Below are 5,554 nucleotides of genomic sequence, written 5' to 3' on the forward strand. Positions count from 1 at the left end.
GAGTATAGCATAGATCAGGGGGGCATACTGTCAATATGTATCCATACATATGCATAGTCTACATATTCACACATACATATGCATACAAGTAAGTGCACATACACAAACATATGTGTATATGCACCTATGTTCATGCAAACACACATGCATATGTATGCGCACATTTGCACATGTATAAACACATTGCTATTACCTACAGATATGTGCATGAATAAATATACCTATATAGCACACATAAACATTCAAGAATATTATATATGCACATGCACAAAATATATAGACTGTTATATTTTGTGTCTAGATGTTCCCCCAACCCTCATTAATCATGAGGGGAGGGTTTTTCAGAAGTGGCTGAATCTAGAGTTTGTAATTGATTCAAGGTCCAATGCTGGGATTCAGAGTATGAATCCTACCTACGGCAGGTAGCCTGCATACTATATAAGGAACATGAAGACACTTATCTCTCATTCCTATCCTCATTTGTTGTTTTTGTTGTTTTCTGCCACTGTTGCCCCTCTGCCATGACACCCTGCCTAGGAGGAGCCAACTATGAATTGAAACCTCTACAGACCACAGTTAAATAAACCTTTCCTCCTTTAAATTTGAGTGTCAAGTATTTTGTCTCAGCAACAAGAGAAATGCAGCACAGATACACACATTATATTATGTACACACATACATAGAAGCATAGAAGGATGTGCACATCCACATACACATTCAAGTGAAAGATTTTAATGAGCTGGTCCATGTGACTATGTGCAACTGAGTCGGGTCTGCAAGTAGCAGTGCAGGCCAGGATCTAGCCATAGGTAGTCATAGCACCTGAGGCTGTCTAGGAAATTTTCTTCCTCTTGGACCTCAGTCCGTTCTCTAAGTCCTTCAGTGGCCTGGATGAGTCTGGCCTCACCATTAGGGTCATCATCTGCTCAGCTCAGAATCCGACAACTCAAATGCCAGTCTCATGCACAAAGCAAATGCAAGGTGACGTAAATATTGTTGTTTGATCTAACACTAGGTACCACAGTCCAACCAGGTGGGCATAGAATTAACATTTCACTTACTGATGTATCGGGCATTGAACTGTGGGTAGAGAACAGGGGAAAACTGGCACTCTGATACACGCCTTGGCTTCTCTGTTTAACTCATTTTAGGGCTTCTTCTAGCTATAGCCATCCACTGTCCTACTCAGGTCTCTCTAATATGGAGACCAAAGACAGAACTTGAAGCACGAAGGGCAGAGGCAGGGTGTAGATAGAGCTTTCCATCCTGTTGGTAAGGCACTGGGCCCCGAGAAGGCCATGGATCCCCTAATGACCTGTTTGACTGCAGATCCCTTGAGGGAAGTGTCCATAGTTTGAAGAGGAGGACCCTTTGCAAACAGTAATTATATGGTAATCATATGCAACTTTTTCTAGGACACGCTTTCCGTGGGGATCCTTGATGGAATGCTGGCAGGACTCTCTAGCTATTGTCATGGCAGAGGGATTGCTCTGGTAAATCAAATGTGCCTCTGAGAAGTATGGCCTTTCAGATTCTGGCCATGTGGCATCACTCTGGCCTGCCCACTTGGGTAACCGGTGGAGGAGCTGCCAAAGCGGGTGGCCTAGGGGGCTCCCTACCTTACGACTCAGGCTCAGGCACTTACAACCCTGGAAAGCAGATGTGAGCGCAAGTGTTCCCCTCAGTCTGGGCGGCACTGCCCAACCTTGTCCATGAGGGTGTCATGGCTCACAGAGGGGTCTCCATGCCTGTGTGGGAAAGAAGGTAAAGGGGCAGGAGGAAAGGAAAGGAGGCTGGCTCCCCACGGGCTCTGGAAAGGCTCTTGTAGCAGCAATGCCTTCATGCAGAAGGATTTTCACTGTGGCTGTGATGTCCATGCTAGGAGAAGTGCCCTGGAAACCTTCTACCTACCGGGCACAGAATCAAGAAGCAGAAAATTCCAGCACCAATCCCTGTGCAAGCTGCTCATGAGTACCTGCTCTCTGGAAAGCATGGAAACTCAGTTGGCCTGCTGGGTTTGACTGGCGAGTTTCAAGTATCTTATGTGGCCCCAAAGCCGACTGTAGTATATGGTAGTTGACCCTGTGTGCAGCCCAAGACAGGTAATTAAGCTCAGTTAAACAGAAGCTCCTCATAAATTCAAGTTGTCCTCCAAATTCCTGCAGATCCTTCCAGTTCTGGCTAGGGTACAACTGCAGAAATAGTCTAGAAGTCTGAATTCTGCCCATGATATATGCTGACAGTGGGGTTCTGAAGAGATTAGGATAAACTTTTATAAATAGTTTATAAATGCTAGATACTTGATTCAACTAGAAATAAAGCGTCATATTTCATGAAAAGAAAGCACACTCTGTCTTTTGAGAAATCCTCTCCATCAGCCTCTCCCACTCCAAGCGTGAATCTGTTTCTGTTACAAGAATGGTGATTGTTATTTGGGGGATTCGAACTACACTGGAAAGAACAGACATTGACGCTGCCCTCACTCCTGTGCTGTTTCTCAGAGGGTGTGGCTGGCTTTGCTAATGTCTGCGTCAGTGCTGTGGGTCCACCTCACCATTCTGCACGCTGTGTGGTCTCGGCATGGTCTTGAGGCCCTTAGTGCTCCCTGGTACCCTGTGGGCAGTGCCTCCTCCCGACTGGGAAGGCAGGAGGGCATCTGGCCACGCTGGGGCCCCGTGACCTTTCTGAGGGCAGCAAACCACGGGGAAAGCCAAGAGGCAGCAGCAGTTCACTTAATCACCGTGCCAGGTGGGGAAAGAAAGGAAGGAGGGCACAGGCAGAGGGTCAATGTCGTCTGCAGCAGGCAGTGAGGGTGCCCAACACAAGCTGAGTGGACTCCTCTGCTGTAGCCTCTGGTCTCTGCCTCTTCCTGCTTTCCTGGTCCTAAGTCAGGTTGTGACTGCTTGATAAACTTTTGTTTGCCTCAAGACTTAACCTGGTGTATCTGGGCCAGGTAGTTAGAGCAGGGTGTGCTCAGTGTGGGAGTGAAGGAGCCTGTGGCTCACCTGCTCCTTCCTGCTGACTGCTCTCCTCCACACCTTTCCACACAGCCTTCCCGACACAAACACACTCACTGCTTCAGGTGGGATGGGAGGGCCGGGTGGGTAGGCGGGTTGGGCCGGAGATGGTCAGGTATCTGTGCAAAGTGGGGAAGTACCCAGCTTACAGAACATGGTCTGTGGGGGTGTTCCTCTGTCCCCAAGTGCTCTTACCAGCTTCCCTCCTGGAGCATTTGGGGTAGGTCTTTCCTTTGCATCCTTCAAAAAAGATTCAGTTTACTTGTCCATGTCACGAGGCACAGGTGGGAGCCCCTAGGATGTAAAGCCTCATCTCCTTGCTGAAAACCTCTGCCTCTAAGTACCCCAGTCACTGAGGACACAGTGCAGCTGTCACCTCAGCAAATTCCAGGTTAAGGACAGCAAAGGGTGAGACCTTGTGCTTCCAGCCATGGGATTTGCTCCCCTTTCTTCCTGTGTGGAGAAAACAGTCACGTGGCTTGCTGGGACCAAGGTAGGCAAAGCTTCCTTGAATCTCATGAACGTTTCTCTAGACTGTTTGCTCCAAACCCCCACCGTCAGAAAATCTGTATCTCTCTTTAATGCAGAAAGGAGGAATTTGAAAAGGCCCTGACTTCACGCAAGGTAAGGAAGGAAAGGAGTCCAGGACCTGCATACCCGGGCCACTCCACAGCCCCTCGGGATCCAGAAAAGCCACATGAGTGCTATATTGAACTTTTGTTTTCTTCCCATTTAAACTATCATGAAGTCCTGCAGCGTAGCCAGGACCAATGTCTTCCCCAGGTTTCCTCCGTCCTCACTTACACCAGGAGGGAAGAAGGAATTCAGGGGCCTAACCCTCAGCTCTGTGCAGGGATGTCATTTTCTCATGTATAAAAGTCATTTCAAACCTCACGAGTTCAGAGTTGAAACACCTAGAGTTTAAAGCAAACTTTTACCAAACATAAGGTTCTGACTTGGGAAAAACAGTTGAAAGTTCAAAAACTTTAAACATCAGATAACTATTACAAAGTGAGGTTTAGATAAGTTTCAGTAAGAATAAAAATTGGAAACATATGAATCATAATTTCCTTTAAAACCCACTTGAATTTAAAGATTAAGGGGAAGAGCAATATTGCTTAACTAAATGTGTTCAAGGGCTTACTCAACTCAAAATATTTAAAACATAATGAAGACATTTAGGAGGGAAATAGTTACAACATTTATTCAACCCCACTTAGACCGTGCAAATAATGCTGCGTTCAGAGTTCTGAAATTTGCTCATGGTTTAGCATTGCCAACTCGGGCCAAAATGAGCCCTGAGAAAGTGGTGAGTGTGACTTTCCATATTTGCACACAGAAAGTTTATATTGAGATTCTCAGAGGTAATGATTAAAAGTGCTGGTAACTGAAGAGTAAAAATAATGTGGCATTCCCTTGTCATCCTTTTCTGATAAATTAGTGTGGCTGATTCAGATTTAATAAATATTTATGGAGTACTTTTCCTTTTAGTCAAAGACAAGTCATTTATTTTTTCGTTGATAACAACCTCATAGAAAGCTGTTTCATAGTTTACAAAAGTATTTCCAGTATGAAAGGATAAAGATAAATAAGACAGAAAGTTAGTACAAATAGAATATGAATTTAGAAGCAATAAGGTAGTTTAATTTCAAGTCAGTGCACAACGAGTGTGCACAAAGACTCTGTGCTATACGAAACCTGTGTTTCCTAAAACCCAAGACAAAGAAAGAATCATTGCAAAATTCTTTACCCAATGAAAGATAAAGAAACCATGACACAGAGAGAGGGGGGGAGAGAGAGGAAAGAAAGAAAGAAAGAAAGAAAGAAAGAAAGAAAGAAAGAAAGAAAGAAAGAAAGAAAGAAAGAAAATTCTGGAGCTTAGACCTGGCAGAAGTGATGCAGGAAACTGGCTCACATCCTCTGGGAAGAGGAATAAATTCCTCTCTAGCAGAGAAACAAGATTACAGTGCATAAACCTCAGGAGCTCTGTTTCCTTTCATGACTGCCTTGAGGAGTTAATCAGGAGATGAATGGCATGGATTTCGTATTCCCAGCACACTGAGAGGGGTGTTACTCCCACTCGTCTCGGCCCCCCTTCTTATCCAACACCCCGTGATCTGGGGCACATTCTCCCCCAATTACTTGTATTTGTGTTTCATAAATCTTGACAGCTAGAGCTTTCATTATATCTCAGTTACAAGTATTTTATAATTCACTTTGTAATTTCTTTCCCAATGAGTAATACCGGTGTATATTTTTATGTTTTAGTTTCTAAATACCTGATATTGTTATATGAATGCTAATTTCCAACATAAATAATTTACTGTGGCCAGTAAAGCAGGACTGTGAGATATTTGAGCTTTGGGGTTGCCAGGTCTTCTTCTTGTCTTCCTTTTTTTTTTTTTTTTGATCAATTTTGTTCTCATTAATCTCAATGTTTACATGTTTGTATCCCATTGCTCTGCTTTGTATTGCATTTCTTTGGGTTTTTGTTGTTTTGTTTTGTTTTCTTTTTTCGAGTAATCTCTACCAGGAAG

This window comes from Cavia porcellus, unplaced genomic scaffold (genome assembly GCF_034190915.1).
Source record: "Cavia porcellus strain 051 isolate PalLab524CR breed Dunkin Hartley unplaced genomic scaffold, mCavPor4.1 scaffold_7, whole genome shotgun sequence".
Lineage (NCBI taxonomy): Eukaryota > Metazoa > Chordata > Mammalia > Rodentia > Caviidae > Cavia > Cavia porcellus.